Source organism: Schistocerca piceifrons, chromosome 6 (assembly GCF_021461385.2).
Source record: "Schistocerca piceifrons isolate TAMUIC-IGC-003096 chromosome 6, iqSchPice1.1, whole genome shotgun sequence".
Taxonomy (NCBI): domain Eukaryota; kingdom Metazoa; phylum Arthropoda; class Insecta; order Orthoptera; family Acrididae; genus Schistocerca; species Schistocerca piceifrons.
Window position 1 is genome coordinate 587,739,800 of NC_060143.1, and position 18,820 is coordinate 587,758,619.

At 44.6% G+C, this 18,820-nt stretch overlaps 1 pseudogene; it reads left to right on the forward strand.

Annotated features, from left to right (window-relative positions):
- Window positions 1-4,003: 4,003 nt before the first annotated feature.
- LOC124803698 lies at window positions 4,004-4,121 on the forward strand (annotated as a pseudogene).
- The last annotated feature ends 14,699 nt before the right edge of the window (window positions 4,122-18,820 follow it).

Below are 18,820 nucleotides of genomic sequence, written 5' to 3' on the forward strand. Positions count from 1 at the left end.
GAGTAAACGGAAGAAAGAATAAAGTAGTGAAGAGTGCAAGAAATGTGATTAGAGAAGCATGTATCATAAGTGGGATAGAGGAAGTAGACTAACTTAAGGAACTGTGTTGCCTTGCAAGCAAAATAACATACGGATCAAGCAACGATGACATAAAAAGTATATTAGACTGGAGAAGAGGTTGTTCCTGGCTAAGAGATTTCTGATGATACACATTGGTGGACTGGCCTTAAGCTGATGAAAATATGTTTCTGAGAATGTACGTTCGGATCACAGCACTGTATGCTAACGAAATGCAAAAGAGGCTCACTGGTAAAGTAATAAATGCAGAGTACAGAAAAGAGAGATGAAAGGAGCATGTGAAGAAGACTGACAGAAAGAAGATATAGGATGATAAGACATCCTAATTTAGGTGTAAATTCTATGATACGAGGGGGAGGTGTAAAATCTGTTGCGGAAGACACAGACCGGTACATCTCCAACAAATGTTTCAAGGTGTTGGCTGGAAGATGAAGAGCATGGCACAGGAGAGGAATTCGTGGCCGGCCGTATCGAAGCACTCACAAGTCTGCACAAAACCTCCTTCGCGAACAGATTAAAAGTATTTACGATGTGAATGTAGCGCCATATGTTACGATTCTCAACGACAGTTCACGAAACCATCGACGAAGCACTAGACAGTGCTGGTAAAAATAGCTTCGAAATTCTAAGTATCATCTAAGGCAGGAAAGTAACATATTTTGGAGATATTTTTCGAAGTGGAAAGTGCAGCTTCGTGCAATCTTATATTGAAAGAGAGGCAGAATGGAAACGTGGGACTAGAGAAAAGCGTGTTTCATGTTGGTAGAATCTTTTGAGTGTCTCAACACGGACTGTTGCTACGTTGGTTAGAACAGCTGAGAAGCTAAAAGAATACTAGACGGTGGGCGACAGTCTTCTGTAAGAAGTGTACACACACACACACACACACACACACACACACACACACATTATCTATACTCCGCAGGTCACTTTACGGTGTGTGGTAGGCAGGGGGTATTTACAACAGCACTATCGCCATCCCCTTCCCTCTTCCGTTCCATTTACGAATAACTCGTGGGTTGACCAAACTGGTGGGATGCAGCACGCGGTCTCTCCTGTCGAGATGTGGGCTGGCAGCACGAATAGTTAATGCACAGCACGGGACTCGGGGACCGTTAGTTTGCGTAACGCGCCGCGCCGCCTCCCGCGACTGGGGCAGCGGCGGCAAGAAGCTGGCTGGCCGGCCCGTCCCTGTAACGGTGGCAGCTGCGGCTGCGGCTGCGGCTGGGTCACTGTGCATCCAGGTAAAGCCGTGGGGCCGGGGCCGGTTCCAGCTCCAGCTGCCGCAGCCAGACAGGCCAGACCACTGCACAGCGGCTGCGGGGACTGTCACAACTGGTCGAGGAAGACCCGTCGGTGCGTGTACACTACAGCAGTACCACGCGTACTTACACAACGTCGAAGCCAACTGGATGAAAAATATGACTAGCACACCTTGGCGTTGCCTTTGGATGACTAACAAACTGCTATCCCCATTTCGAAGCTCAAACTGGACGGGCGCCAGGTCCAGGTAGCGTCTACGCTGAGATCGGGCGGGCGGTAGGTCCGGTGCCTTATTTCACACAATCAGTAAGCGAGCCGTTCCGAACACGTACTAACACGTAACATGGAAAGCAGCTTGCGCAGTGGTGATTAAAAATGGAAACCACAAAGAGCCTGCACCACCGAAAAGTACATCCTTGTACTTATTAAACATCTCGGCCGAGGTCCACGGCCGTCTACTTTGTGACCTTTTGCGAGAGCCTGAGCTTTTCGGGCTGGGCTAGTACCAATATGCGTTGAAAATAGGGAATTTTACAGACGACGTGGGTGAAGAAAATTCCACTCCGAAGTATACGAGAGCACTCGTGACTGACACGTATAGCTTTCGAAATTCTTTGATAGCCGTTTGCACGTCTCTGAGATCTCCGAGATTATTGGAGTAAGCGTCCTGTCCAGTGGCATCCACGGTAGAGCGAGGTCTTCAAAAACATAACCGAGGGCTGTCATAAAGACTCCGTAAGTGTCTGTTGTTCTGGAATCTTTGTATTGAACCCCTATTTGCATTAGACGACTGAGATACTGTTGCGTACGTGGATGATGTCCACGTAGTTGTGAGTGCGGACTCTAGAGCGAGAGTTAAGGACAACACGAACGGTGTGCGCGTTCAGATGCACGGACGACGAACTGGCTATAGCTGTCCATAAAACCTCTCGAGGGAAGACCTTTTCTCACCAGAATTCCGTCCTTCAGGCTTGATGGCACCCTTTGCATGTATCTAGGCGTTCTTCTAGATGAGAAAAGAAACACCCCAGAACATGTAAAATCTGTTACTCGGGCACCGACCAAAATTACGCATAAAGCTGCCCGTGCTGCCGCTGACAGCTGCATGTTGTGCGATCGTATCGCGAAACCATCTTCGAGGCCATTGTTGACTTCACTGCCAGCGTCTGCGCATATCATTTTCGATTACACTGCTGCAGAAGAACATTGAAACGAATATAGTGCAACACGCTCCTGATGCTCACTGCTGCCTTTCAAACTGCACCTGTCGAGGTTTTACTGGTGCTTCTCGGGATGCGTCCGTTTGATATCAAGGTCAGTTGTAGGGCAGATCTATTTGTTGAGGCGCCAACAATGGGTTCGAGTACGCGAGATAACATGAGCTCATACTTGTAATAAAAGACGCCTACGGCAGCAGGTCGACGGTACATCACACGCATTCCCAAGCACTGGGAACATGGTCAGTAAGCGCAACACTGAATCTGCTCTAGGTAGACGCATCATGGCTATACCCGATATGTTTTCATCGATTGGGATGTAGACCAGTCTCATTAAGTGGAGATGATACCACTGATCATGCTGTTTTTAATTCTCCCCGTTTCTACGTAGAGAGAGAAAGCAGAAAATTATATTTTGGTTTGGAATAATAATGTCCTATTCGTATATTACAAACACAGCTATGGGAACACAAATGTTTCGTTCCATCTTTACATTCCTGTGTACAAGAGAGCCTGTTTGGACTATCGAAAAACAACAATGGAGAACTTTAGGTCGGTAAGGAGGAGGCGTAGTTTGTTGACGTAAGTGCATGACTGTTGGACGTCTTTCCGCATGTGAGCACAAGAACAAAACATTTAAATTAATGCGTGAATCGTAGAAATATGAATTGCAAAAAGATAGCGATTGCTACTCAGTGAACTGTGCACAGCGATTGCTACTGAGTGAACTGTCCACCGCAGTTTCATTCCTGGATGAATTAAAGACAGGGATTAATATCGGTTGGAGAATGGCGGATCAATGCATGTCCACGATATCAGATTTGAATATTACTAGAACTGTGCTGTGATCTAAGTTTATGAACAAACTGTTTGGCAAGTGCCACGGAGTACATAAGAAAACATACTCCGTAAATACCGTATGGTCGCAGCTATGCGCGGAGGTTCACTGTGGCCTGCCTGTAATTATCGTATGGCAGCGAGACTTGGTAGGCACCTAACGCGCTAGTGCGGAACCGATTTACGCTCGAAGAAAATTAATACCGATTTTGGCCACCACGTACAAATGTGGCGCTGTTCAGCATCTCATCGACGTCTCCGGTGCTGATATTCAACAAATTGTGTAAGCAGCGGTTAATAATAAAATCAACATTTTGATTTTCTCATTTGTTTGGCCTTTTTTGCCCACGTCCCGTTGATAAACCATTAGCTTTTTTTTAAAATATTGACATAATTTCATAAAAGTTTCCATCCCCTATTTCACTTCCTTAGAGGATGACTACAAAAACACTGAAAGTTATTTTTTTATTTCTGTCAGAGAAAGCAAATGCCAATTTTCGTATTCTATCTTCAAAATTACCTTAATAACGATATATTTTGAAAAACATGCCATAAAGGGTGATTCGCGAAGATATGCAAATATTTTAATATGTTATTCTACAAGTAAAGGCAACGGCCTTGCCGCAGTGGATACACCGGTTCCCGTGAGATCACCGAAGTTAAGCGCTGTCGGGCGTGGTCGGCACTTGGATGGCTGACCATGCAGGCCGCCATGCGCTGTTGCCATTTTTCGGGGTGCACTCAGCCTCGTGATGCCAATTGAGGAGCTACTCGTCCGAACAGTAGAGGCTTCGGTCAAGAATACCATCATAACGACCGGGAGAGCGGTGTGCTGACGCCGCGCCCCTCCTATCCGCATCCTCCATGAGGATGACACGGCGGTCGGATGGTCCCGGTAGGCCACTCGTGGCCTGAAGACGGAGTGCTTTTTTTAAAAAAAAAATCCTACACGTAAAACTCAAGCAAAAAGTTCATATAAACATAGGTCCGCAAATTTTTAGTTGCAGAGTAACGGTTAATAAAAGATTTTGCCTGAAATTTAGCAACTTCGCTAATGTGAAGCTATCGCAAAACTGTACTAGTTTAAAGTAAATCACGATTTCGATTTATTTTGTTGTTATTGGCCTGGTGAACCTAATAAAATGTGTCCCAGATGGGTGTCTACAGTAGTTTTCCAGAACGCTAGGTGGAGAACCTATCTCCCGTAACATTCGAAATTCTCCGCTAATGGTTCGTGCATTCGGAATCCTCCGAGTTGGATAACGTACGCGATATTCGTTAACTGCAGCCATAGGATTACTATCACATTTGCCATAAATAAACACCAAATCGGCGTATTCCTCTGTCGTAAATTTGAAAGGCATCCCTATTTCTTAAATAATCTAGAAACTACAACAGTTGCTATGTGGTTTCACTTAAATATACTGTTGTTATGTTTCTTTCACTGAACAAGACAGATAATAATCTTTGTTTCTCTGGATGTTCTCGAAAACTACTGCAGGTACACGTCTGTATTAGAGTCACCAGACCATTAACAACAAAATAAATAGGAATCGTATTTTACTTTAACCTAGTACAGTTTTGCGATAGCTTCATATTAGCGAAGTTGCTAAATTTCAGGCAAAATCTTTTATTAGCGGTATCTCCGTAACTAAACATTTGCGGACCTATGTTTACATGAGCGTTTTTCTTTAGTTTTACTTGCAGGATAAAATATTAAAATATTTGCACATCTTCGTGAATCATCCTGTGTGTGTGTGTGTGTATATATATATATATATATATATATATATATATATATATATATATATATATATATATATATATATTTATATTAGGACCAGCAGAGGACCTAGGATCAGCAAAGGACCTGTAATACTGTCTTCACTTTTGTTCCACTCGATGACTTTCTACGAACTATCTGACACGGAGTGGCCGAGCGGTTCTAGGCGCTACAGTCTGCGGCCGCTACGGTCGCAGGTTCGAATCCTGCCTCGGGCACGGATGTGTGTGATGTCCTTAGGTTGGTTAGGTTTAAGTACCTCTAAGCTCTAGGGGACTGATGACCTCAGAAGTTAAGCCGCATTGTGCTCAGAGCCGTTTGAACTATCTGACAGAAAATCACGAATCCAGCCGCACAACTGCGACGAAAATAACAACAAATGTATTGGCAGAGGGGAGTAATTGGTTAATCCGCGACTTTTTCCTACTGACGCATTTACTCTGACAACAGCCACCTGCCAGAGGACTGCGACAGGAACGCCGGCCGGCACTGACCCGCTTACGCGGGCCCTTGGCGGCTGCCTCCCTCATTAGCCAGCCCACAGCCGACCTTCCGCCGAGGCACTCTGCCTGCCTCACTCACTGCACAGCTGCTGGCCGCGTGGCGAAGCGAGCCGGGCGGGCCTCGAGGTCTGTACGGCCTAACATCCCTCCTACGACCAGTGTTACGCAGCAGAATTGGCCAATTCGAAATACGAGTCACAGACAAATTGAAATAGAAAAAAAAAAGCACTCCGTCTTCAGGCCACAAGTGGCCTACCGGGACCATCCGACCGCCGTATCATCCTCAGAGGAGGATGCAGATAGGAGGGGCGTGTGTTCAGCACACCGCTCTCCCGGTCGTTATGATGGTTTTCTGTGACCGGCGGCGCTACTATTCGGTCGAGTAGCTCCTCAATTGGCATCACGAGGCTGAGTGCACCCAGATGAATGGCAACAACGCATGGCGGCGTGTATGGTCACCCATCGAAGCGCCGACCACGCCCGACAGCGCTTAACTTCGGTGATCTCACGGGAACCGGTGTATCCACTGCGGCAAGGCCGTTGCCGGAATAGCAAAAAGTTAAAAAAAATTGTTTGGATGCAAATCTTCCATAGCAGCTGTTACGTAAGTAATATTATTTGCCCATTCTTGTTTGAACCGTATTGCATCTAAGAATATTTTTCACCGGCTGCGTTTCTTTTCAGTAGTGAACTATCACAGCGGTGATTCTGTAAATTTTTTTGCATACCTAATACTTCCTTCACACAGAGAGAAATACACTCAAGCGCCGAAGAAACTGGTGTAGGCGTGTGTATTCAAATAAAGACATATGTAAACAGGCAGAATACGGCACTGCGGTCGGCAACGCCTATATAAGACACCAAGTGTCTCGTGCAGTTGTTAGATCTGTTACTCCTGCTACAGTGGCGGGTTATCAAGATTTAAGTGCGTTCGAAAGTTGTGTTACAGTCGGCGCACTAGCGATTGGACACAGGATCTCCGAGGTAACGATGAAGTGCGGATTTTCCCGCGCGTCCATTTCACGAGTATAGCGTGAATATCAGGAATCTGGGGAAACATCAAATCTTTGACATCGCTGCGGCCGGAAAAAGATCCTGCAAGAACTGGACCAACGACGACTGAAGAGAATCGTTCGACGTGACAGAAGTGCTACCATTCCGCATATTGCTGCAGATTTCAGTGCTGGACCTTCAACAAGTGTCAGCGTGCGAAACATTCGACGAAAGATCATCGATATGGGCTTTCGGAGCCGAAGGCCCACCCTTGTATCCTCGATGACTGCACGACACAAAGCTTTAAAAGTCACCTGGGCCCGTCAACACCCACATTGGACTGTTGATGACTGGAAACATGTTGTCTGGTCCGACGAGTTTCGTTTCGAATTGTATCGAGCGGATAGACGTGTACGGGTATGGAAACAACCTCACGAATCCGTGGACCCTGCATGCCAGCAAGGGACTGTTCAAGCTGGTGGGGGCTCTGTAATGGTGTGGCGCGTGTAGAGTTGGAATGATATGGCACCCCTGACACGTTTAGATGCGCCTCTGACAGGTGACGCGTATGTAAGCATTTTGTCTGCTTGCCAGTATCCAATCACGTCCACTGTGCATTCCGATGGACTTGGGCAATTCCACAAGGACAATGCGACACCCCACACGTCCAGAATTGCTATAGAGTGGCTTCAGCAACACTCTTCTCTGTTTAAACACTTCCGCTGGCCGCCAAACTCCCCACACATGAACTTTTTTGAGCATATCTGGGATGCTTTGCAACGTGCTGCTCAGAAGAGATCTCCAGTCCCTCGTACTCTTACGGATTCAGGGACAGCCGTGCAGGATTCACGGTGTTAATTCCCTCCAGCACTACTTCAGACATTAGTTGAGCCCATGCCACGTCGTGTTGCGGCACTTCTGCGCGCTCGCGGGGGCCCTACACACTGTTAGACAGGTGTACCAGTTTCTTCGGCTCTTCAGTGTAGCTCTGTACTCACTAGCTTCCAGTGATCTGAACGTGCAGCCCTCGTGCCTCCACCAAATCAGACGTCCGCCATTCGTATCGACATAAGTAACGACCTGCAGCCGCTCGTACCGAGTGCGCTGGACACACGCCAGCAAGGCTTCCTCCACATCCCGGACGAGACCTTCCGGCGAACATACCGAATGCACAATGGCGTTCTTTCCCGATTTGCCTGCTGCTTCTCTGTGGGGCACCATTACGTGCCTACCGTTGAACTTACCAATGACTAGCACAACGGCCCTCTTCAACTGCCCGAACTTGACAGAAAAATGGATCACTGGAACAACGGGCGAGGCATCCCATGATGGCTCATGTGTGTTATCAACTCTGCGTAGCACCCCGTACCTGCCACTAACGCGTCACGGGGAAGAGGTGCGGCCAGTTACCACTGTCGCCCTCCGCTAAGAAACACGCGAACCCACCACTGTCTGCCATTAAGTCTCGTATCAGTAAACGCGGGGGTTGCAATAGCACCCAAGATGTCGTTGCTTTCGCTACTGTTGCTAAAATGTTGTTGCAGCTTCGAATATCAGGTTGAAGCCTCTCTACGGTGAGCGATGCAGTTTCTATCTGCTTCCGGACAGTGGCCAATTCTTCTTGTGTCCGCAGACAACAAACCCAGACCATGTACAGTCAGTGCGCGCTCTTGCATGTTTGTTTGTGTGTGTGTGTGTGTGTGTGTATCTATATTTATTAGCTCTCATATTTATTAACAATCTGCGTTGTCTGTTTCGTATTATTGCTTTAACGGGGTGCCTCTTTGGATATTGTGTTGTAGTTGTTCATAATCTGTTTTCCTTCTGCTATTGAATTCAATCTTCCTATACTAAGCTATTGCTGCAGGTCGTGCCTAGATTTTAGTACAGCATTTTTAAATCTGTGTCTGTATCAGTTCGATAAAGGTTATAGGCCACTAATTTATCAGCACATGTTCTACGCGAGATATTACTTTTTAAAGATCAGAGATAACTCTGTCTCAAAAGTTTTTTCTCTGTCGTCCCGTTATTATGTATTATTTCTCTGAAGTAACTGCTGGTTTAAAATGTTTTTTACTCTGTGAACTACCTTATAGGTAGGTGTCATTTTCTTCAGTGCCCAGTGCGATCTCACTCTCTGCGTTTTGGGCTTTTCTTTGGTGTTCTCTTGGGTCTCGAGTCGATGGGCCATGTTCATTCCTTGCTCGTTTGCGTATTCTGCAGTTTAGTTTACCATCCCCCATTGCTATTCCTTTCATTATATATATTGTCTCTTACGAGTGTTGTTCCTGTCCGTGGAGCATCAATGGATTTGTATGTAACTGAATATCCTTTTGGCAACAGTGTTCCTGTTGCTTTTCTTACAGCACAGGATTTAAAACCGTTAACATCTGCGTGTACCGTTTTCAGAAATTGGCGATGCTTGACTACGCTGTATTCGTTCCACATTCAAGGGCAAATGGTAATGGTAGGTGGTTGGCGGGAGAAGCAAAAGCATCTCTAAGAAAATTTCTTCCGTTGATGAAGTACAATTTTCCAGAAAGAGGCGTGCCATTACGCCCTCATGCTATTCAGCCTACTTTACCACTTCGTTCTGCTGCTTCCACCGAGCTATCTGATCGCCAAAGCTGATCCCAACGGCAATGCGCCGATGCAGTAGCCAAACATAATACTATATTGGCAGGACAAAAATAGCCCCATAGTTACGATCGTGAAATGTTAGATCCGGTAGGTTGGTTGGAGAATTTTAAAAAGGTAAAGGGTTTGGTTGATATTAGATGTAGTAGGAGTTTGTGAAGTGATGTGGCAGGCAGAACTGACCATCTTTTCAAGTAAGTACAGGGTTATAAATATAAAATCGAATACCAGTAATTCAGGGGTGGTCCTAATAAACAGGAATGCGGGTTAGCAACTGTAAACAGCTTAGTAAACGAATTCTAGGGGATAAGATAGACAAGAACCCAAAACATATCACAACAGTAGAAGTCTGTGTGTCTTCTAGGGTGCATACAGAATGATGACTTTGAAACAATGTATACAGAGGAAAAAGAAATTATTCAGGTGGCAGAGGAAACGAAGATTTAGTTGTGATGAGAGTCTGGAATTCGACAGCCGTAAAAGGGAAGGGAAGGCATAATAGCAGCGCAACATGGACTGGCAGAAAGGAATGAAACTGCACGCCGCCTGGTAAAATTTTGCATAGAGCATAATTTAATTAATGCAAAAACTTGGTTAAGAATCCTGAAAAGAGATGGTATAGGTGGAAGAGACTGGAGACACTGAAATATTTCAGATGGACTATATAATTGCACTACAAAGATTTCGAAACCAGATTTACAACTACAAAAAATTACCAGGAACAGACGTGGACTCTGGCCATAATTTATTGGTTATAGACAGCAGACCAAAAGCGAAGAAACTGCGGAAGGTGGGAAATTGAGAAGATGGGACCTGGGTAAGCTGAATGTATCAAAGACGATGATGTTTAGAAGGTAACATTATGCAACAACCGACGGAAGCGGAAGAAAGGAATCAGTAGAACAACAACACGGAGTTTTGGGAAATTAAATAGTTAAGGCACCAGAGGATTAAACAGACATAAAGGACCAGTAGGACCACTTGGATAACATACGAGACACTGAATTTAACTGACGAAATAAGACATAAAAATGCAACAAATGAAGCACATAAAAGGTGATATAGACGTATAACATACGTGACTGACGGAAAGTGTAAATGTTTATTTAGGAATGGCTAGAGGACCAAAGCAAGGTTCTAGACGCAAGAAAGAATACGAGAAAGATACATGCTACGTTTAGGAAAATTATAGAGGCCTGTGGAGGAAAGAGATGCAACTGTAGGAATATTAACACCTCAGATGGCAACACAATTTTAAGCAAGGAAAGGAAGTCTATATAATGGATGGAAAATACAGAGCTATACAATGAATGTGATGGCAACATTACAGAAAAGGAAGTAGAAGTAGATGAATATGAGGTGGGAGATATGATAATGTAAGAAGAATTAACCAGAGGATTAAAAGACCTAAGCCGCATCAAGATCCCTGGAAGGAACAATATCCACTCAGAATTATGGAAATCTCTCCGAAGCCAGCCAGCAAGCCAGCCATGACAAATGTAATGTACCGAGTACGAAGGATACGTAAGACGCTAAATTCTCTCAGATTTCAAGCAGGATGCAATAATTCAGATTCGAAAATAATGGTGGTTGCTGACAAGGGCGAATATTACAAAACCAATAAATTAATATGTCATGGATGCAAAAGACACGAATTATTTGTATACGAATGGAAAAACTGGTACAAACCAACTATAAGAATATTAGTTTGAGTTCCAGAGTACGTAGAAACACGCAGATAATAAGCAATACTGACTCTAGAAGTTATCATAGAATATAGGATGAAGACAGACAAAACTATGTTTTCAGCATTTACTAATTTACATAAAGCTTTCGACAATGCTGACTGGAATACACTATTTGGAATTCTGAAGGTATCAGTGATAACAAACGCGCAGTAGATCTTTTACAGAAAGCAGAGTGCAGTTAAAATAGTCGAAGAGCCTGAGAAGGAAGTAGTAGTTAAGGGAGTGAGAAAGACTATAGTCCATCTCCAATGTTATTCAATCTGGACGCTGACCAAGCAGTAAAGGAAACCACCGAAAAGTTTCCAGACATAATTACAGTTCAGGACTATGGAGCAAAATATGTCATTCTCTCACGGGTAGCAGAGGACTTGTACAGCAGTTTGAAGGGAATGGAGTCTTGAAAAGTGGTTGGAAGATGAGCATCAACAAGCAAAACGAGGGTAATGAAACCGGCCGACACTGAGAGAGTTAGACTGACACACTGCAAGTAGTAGACGAGTTGTGCTTTTAGGGTCGTAAAATGACATATGATGATCGAAGGGGAGAGGATATAAAATGTCGAATGGCAATGGCAATAAGAGCATTTCTGAAAAAGAGCCAATTGCTCACACCGAATATAACTTCGTGGGAAAAGTATTTTACTGATGTGTAGCGCTGTATGGAAGTCAAACGTTCACGATTAGCAATTTAAACAAGAACATAGATGATACTGAAGTATGGTGCTACGGAAGAATGTTGAAGATTAGATCAGTAGATCGAATAACTAGTGAGAAAGCGATCTGGCGGAAAAAAGAAATTTATGACACAACATGACTAGAGGAAGGATTCGGTTGATAGGACACATCCTGCGGCAGGAAGGAACCTTGAGTATGGTAATGGAGGGGAGAGGGTCTACAGAGGGAGAGGGAAAGGGAAAGAGTGAGAGAGAGAGAGAGGGGGGGTGGAGAGGGGGGAGGCGGAGGTGAGGAACATGAGATGAATAGAGTGAAATTCGCAAATGAAAAGGCTTGCACAGGATGGTATAGGGTGGAGAGGCGTGTCAAACTATCCTTCTGAAGGGAGGAAGGAAGATTAGCGTTTGACGTCCCGTCGATATCGAGGTCATTAGAGACGGAGCACAAGCTCGGAATGTTGTGAGAATGGGGAAGGAAATCAGCTGTGCCGTTTCAAAGGAAACATCCAGGCCATTCGCCTGGAGCGATTACGGGAAATCGTACGAAACCTAAACCTGCATTGCCGGACGCGGATTTCAACCGTCGTCCTCCCGAACGGCCAGCGTGCTACGCACTGCGCCATCTCGCTCTGTCCACCAGCCTTTGGACAGAAGAACACCACAAAAAGAAGAAGAAGGAGAACAACGACAATGAATTATAAGAAAAGATAGGAACACAATATAGTCGAAATTCCACTGGCTTTTTAGAACTCTTGCACGTTCGATTTCAGCTATAAATAGCCATCTTCAGGTCTAAAATACAAGGAAATTACAGAACAAGAAGTGCTTTACATAAAACAATAAGTAAAGCACCACGTTATCCAGTACCAATGATTCATTATACTAAACATACCATTTCAGTGAGCTATAATTCAACAAACTCGCAGCATTACATGCCATCATATGACTTGACTGGTGTGTAGGTAGAAGAAAAACGGAAGTGGTTGTTTGGAAGTACAGCAGCCTCAATTTGCGTCATACAGTGTAGGTAACGCCCCTCTATATTACAAACAAAGTAACGTTATAGGTAGAAGGAAACTGGGACGGTTCGTTAAAAGTACAGTAGCCTCAATTTCCGTCAAGCTGTGAAGGTAACGATCTCTATATTACAAATTAAGTAAAATTGCTTCTTTCAGACGTAGTAGTTTATTATCTTTTCATAATAAAATGAAATCATCAAGTACTCCTATTTAAAAAAAGGGGTTTAAAACTACTTCATCGGAAGGAATCACAGTCAGTTTGTAGAGGGCGTTACTTACACCGAATGACGCAAACTCAGGCTGCTGTGCTAGTTGTAAAGAAGAAACTGAGTTTCCTTCTGCGTATACACTAGCAAAGTCATGTGGTTACGTGTATTGCTGGAGTTTGTTGGATTACTGCTCACTCAAATGTGATACTGACTGTAATGGATCACTGCTATTGGCTAACTTGGAGTTTTACTTAATGTTTATGTAAAATAGTTCTGATTCTGCAATTTCCTTGTATTTTAGCACTGAAAATGGCTATTCATAGCCAAAAATCTCGATATCCAAGAATAATAAGAAAACACTGGAACTCTTCCTTGCAAAAAGAACAATAACAAAAGTGACCGTCAGAGCGCGTCTGATGCCTAACATTAACAGTTTCGTCGCAGTTCTCCTGTTAAGAGAAACGCAGCGGTGACGGGCGAATAGCAGCAGACTGGTGGAGGTAGCGGAGAGTTCCGCATGAAGATACAGCGGGCTGCCCGCGGACGCGTCGCCTTACATGACGGAGGCAGGCCGTACACAAGGGCTCGGCGGACTGCCTGTGAGAGACGACCGCTTCCGGCAGGTTGCTGCAGTTTTCAGTGGTCCCAGCTGTTGCATCCGCCTCCCCCCTCACTGCACCGTCTCCTTCCACTTTGTTTTAAAAAGGTAATGTCTCGACTAATTGATCATCGCTCAGTCCAATCCGCTAAGGATAGAAACTTAGGATCGTATAACGAGGGATTTTTAAAAATTCCGCCCCTACGAGAGTGAAATAGAGGGCGAAAAGCTATTAACGCAATTTTGAAGCCAGACCTGGTATTTGGTTTCTCGGCCATAAATAAAGAAATACATGTTCGAGTATTCTTGGAAATTTAACGCCTTTGGGGCTGAAATGGTGGGTGAAAGATTTTTGAAAATAATCTTTACTAAGGAACTACTGATGCAATTATAAAGCTACATCTATCTTTTTTTTTTTGTTTTTTTTTTGTTTTGTTTTAGGGCGCAGAAACAACTAAGGTCATACGCCCCCATATCAGAGCCGTAGACCACAAAGATAAAAAAGCCGTTAAAAGCGACTATACGTTACGTCCAATCCACGGAAGGAAAGACAGTTAAAACCAGGGACTTTCTCTTGGAGAGAGGGCCATAAAGTACGCCACAGCAACAACGGAAGTCCTGATCTAAAGGTTAACTGTCCTTCACCATACTGCTACAAGGCATAAAAAGTAAAACGGGGTCGACAGACCGCGCGTTGTTTGCTAAAACGGCCGATAACTCTGACGGCAAACATAAAATAGAACGTAAGTGGTTAGAAAAAGAGCATTCCGTCACGAAATGGCGAAACGTCAAAGCTTGACGACACTGGTCACAAAGTGGTGGGGGATCACTATTTAGCACATGGCGATGGCTAAAAAGACAGTGACAAGTACGCGAGAGGGCCGAGAGAAGGCCGACCAAGCCCCGGAGCTTGTTCCCATCAAGGGTAGACCAGTGGGGATGCCGAAATGACATTACTTACCGACAGACGACAACACAGAGACCATCGAAGGGAATGGACGAACTGGCGGGCCGAGGTACGAGGACTGCAGCGTCGCCGGCCTCGTTTTCCGTCACACCGCAGTGACCAGGGACCCACACCAACATCGAAGTGGCTCCATCGACAGTGAACAAGTGACAGCTTTCCTGGAATCGTTGCACTACGGGATGGGCGGTGTACAGAATACACAGAAGCTCTGAAGGGCACTTAGTGTCGGAGCAGATGATGCAATTGAGCCTGTGTCTCCGGATATAGTGCGTGACCTGATACAGGGAGAATAGCTCTGCTGTAAATACTGAGCAGTGTTCAGGAAGCCAACACCGTAAAACGTCGGTGCCGATGACGATGGCACACCCGACACCACGGTCAGTCCGAGAGCCATCAATGTACACAAAAGTACTATCGAGAAGTTCGTTGCGACGGTCGTGAAACTGAAGGCGACAGGGCGAGGCTGGAGTAGTGTCCTTCGGAAGCGAATGAAGGCCAAGGCGAGAACGGGCCACCACAAGAAGCCGAGGTGGTGAACGGTTCACACCCACCGGGAAAGTTGCAGGTAGAGTGAATTTAAGCTGCCGGAGCGAGAACCGAAATCCAACGCCAGGAGGTAACAGAGAAGAGGGACGCGACCCATACTGGCGATCAGAGGAGTCATCGAAAAAGGAGGCACAGGGCGGGTTGCCACGCATGGCGCACAAACGGCACGCATACCTGCTGAGGAGAAAGACACGGCGGTAGGGTAGCAGTAGTTCGCCAGCTTCTGCGTACAGGCTCTCAGCAGGGCTGGCGAAAAAGGCTACAGATGCCACGATGTTGGACAGCATTGGGAGGGTAGAAACGGAGGAGGGTGGTTCGATCTGCTCCCCAGGAAGTAAAACTGGGGACACGGCGGGCACTGAGGGACCGCATACATCAGGCTGCCAGGTAGGATACGTGGGAGTACCAAGAAAGTTTTCTATCGAGCATGAGCCCGGGAATTTTCTAGTTTCAACGAACGGAAGAGGAACAGGGCCAAGATGTAAAGACGGTGGAAGAAATCGACTGCGCCGCCAGAAATTCATACAAACTGTTTTGTGAGTGGAAAAACGAAAGCCCCTGTCGATGCTACAGGAGTGAAGACGATCGAGACATCGCTCAAGACGTCGCTTGATGTGTGTGACAAGTGCGTGGAGAACTGAAACAGATGGCAAAATGATCGACGAAAAGGGAGTCGGAGACGTCCAGCGGCAGACACGCCATAATAGGGTTAATGGCCGTAGCAGAGAGGACGACGCTCAGGACGGAACCCTGAGGAACACCATTTTCCTGGATAAACGTGTCCGAAAAGGCAGAACCCACGGAAGCCCCACGTATAGAGAGCACGGGGGATACCAGACCTCCAGTAGGTGTCGTGGGCTTTCTCCAAATCGAAAAACACGGCTACGGTCTGGCATTTCCGCAGAAAACCATTCGTGACACGGGTTGACAAAATGACGAGATGGCCAAACGCCAACATCCGCGAAATGTGCCCTCCGCCCTGATGCGGTTGTACGTATTAACCAGAAACTGCTTGCCCGCAAGAGAGAGGTGCTGCAACATCTGAATGTGGACAGCGTCTGGCTCTGGGGCGGAGGATCGGGATGAACTGAGAGCACGATCTAGCTCCCTCATAGAGAAGGCGGCATTGTAGCGCTCGCGGTTCTGAGAAGAGAAGGGTATCGTCCGAGCCTCCTGCACTCGTTTCCGATGGAGGAAGGCAGGCTGATAGTGGGTAGAGTTCCAAAACTCTGCGAAACAGCGGCCCAAGGTGTTGGAGATCACAATAGGGCCTACGATGACATCATAAAGTTACAGTTAGAAATAAAAAAAAATACTTGTTCCAGTGTTTTTGTACATTCAATTAACCAGCGAATGAAAAGGGGGACGAAAACTTTCATGACATTATTTCATCATGAAAGCTTTTTCAAAGCTACATCTATAAAAAATTGTATTTGGCTTCTCTGTCAGAAAGAAAACAAAGCGTGTTGGAACTGCTATTGAAAATTTAGTTCCTAATAGGGTGAAGTAGGTGATCAAAATTAGTAAGAAAATATTTCATTACATTAAAAAAATTTTAAAGCTAAGTCTATGAAACCTGGTACTTCACTTCTCGGTTAGATATAAGGAAATGGGTGTTAGGGCATGAAAGATTCTAAGGAAATACCACCACAAGAACGCAAAAGCTATCATTAACAAAAATCTTGGACTCTAGCAACCAGAATCGCTTTCTGATGAGTAGTATATTCGGAAAAGATGTGAACGTCTATAAGGTGTTGCAATTCGATGAAGAAGATAAATCCCTGCAGACCACACGCAATACGCGAGCGGAGCAACGGGTCCCAGACTAGTATGTCTACATGTTACACAAAATCATAAAAGTCTTATTAAGTATGATTGTTAAGATGAGAAAAACGTTCCACAACGTGAAAGACATGGTTTTGTACGACTAATTCTATGAGCAGGTTTAAATGTAAACTTTTATATACGTTTCGTAATGTTGTATCCTTTAGAGAGAGTTGGGTGGTATAACGATGAAGGTACTCGTCAAACAATAGGTACTGACTGGGAAAAATTGTTTTCGAATATTTCTCTTTTATAATTGTAAATCAGGTAACGGGTGTTTTTGTTGATTGACTAGCTACTGGAGTAAAATGGAGAAACTCTGTAAGAGGTGATTTTTTTTCTATAAATTATTAGCATTTCTTGAATTAGTTTCATAAGAAATGTGACTTTTTTCTCCGGTAATACCTGTGAGTGCTGGAAGCACCAAATGGGAAGATCGATAAGGCTGCAGGTTACTCTGCACGCCCACCAATAGCTGGCTGCGTGAGCTGGTTCTTCGAACGGCAGCGAGAACACAGACGTACGTCAACTTTGCAGTCTAATATTATAAATGCGAAAGTAACTATGTCTGTTATGCTTTCACGACTAAAACGCTGAACCGATTTTGATGATATCTGGTATGGAGATAGCCTGTACAATGAGAAACAACATAGGCTACTTTACAACATGTGTAGTACAACATATTTATTGATTTGAAGAATATAACGAGACATAAAACCACTTACTCTTTGACTTTAGCACTTTAGCATATTTGAAGACATGCATTTATCGTTTGATATGTTCTACGTTATACGATTCAACATACTGAATGCAATGCTTATACAATCCTTTACGTGTTTAATTTATACTTCCACACTAATATCAGTCAAGGACGTAGCCGAAGAGGGGGTCCAGGGCGTCAGGATCCCCCGTCCCCAAGAAATCACCTAACTGAAGCTACATGTGGCCTATTTGTCGGGTAGCGAAACTGAAATATATTTTGATTGTGAGTCATACAACGAAAAAGGGATGCGCACTATCGATAATCAACAAGGCCATCGATATAGTTAAACAATCAACAGCAATATCAGCTATCGCCAATCCAAGACCACGTACTGCGCGTAGTCGGGAGCTCTGTTGTTGTTTTGTTAATCAGTTAAGTTCTTTCTTGCAGCTGAATGTAATGTTCGTGCTGCCGTTTACTGCTTTTGTTCTATGTACTGTTGTGACAGTTTCTAATTACAGGTAAGTTTGTAGCAAGAAAAAAAGGAGGAAAACCAATTTTGATTCGTCCACTAGCGTTGTGGTAAGTTAAAAATATGTACGTGCTACAGTAATAGCCCAATTACCTGTCTATAGCAGCTTAATGTCAGCACTGAGGTTATTATCTGGAGAGTGATCGAACTTGTGGTTGCAATATCTCAATACTTGACAAGACATCGGAACAGTAAACATAACTAAAAATAACATTAAATCAAAATCAGTGCATAAAAATACACTTGGATTTGCCGGTAGGTATCGTCCAGGCAACCTCAACATGCCCCCCTCCACCCCCCACGCCTCGCCTTCCGCTCATAATCTTTTTACGCTTTCGTAACACTATAATAAATGAAGCGTTTTCAGATGTTCTTGATCACCTTCAAACAGTAATGTTTTAAGTTGTAGAAACAGTCATACAACAAATGCTTTCTCGTTACTTTTGTAATAGTACTTATCTTGATTTGGGGAACAGTTATTTATTCCTCGGGGAGACGGTATTTTATTTTAATATTGGTTTGCGTAAGATTTCTACACTATGCACAGTTAAGCGATATTTACAGCGGAAGGGAGCTAGCAATCGTCATTTCGTACTGTGTATCTCTAAATAAAGATGGCTTACTTCTGAAACAGCAGTATATCACGTCTTCAAGTTCTACTGCTAGGAAGATGTTCTACTGTGAAATGTC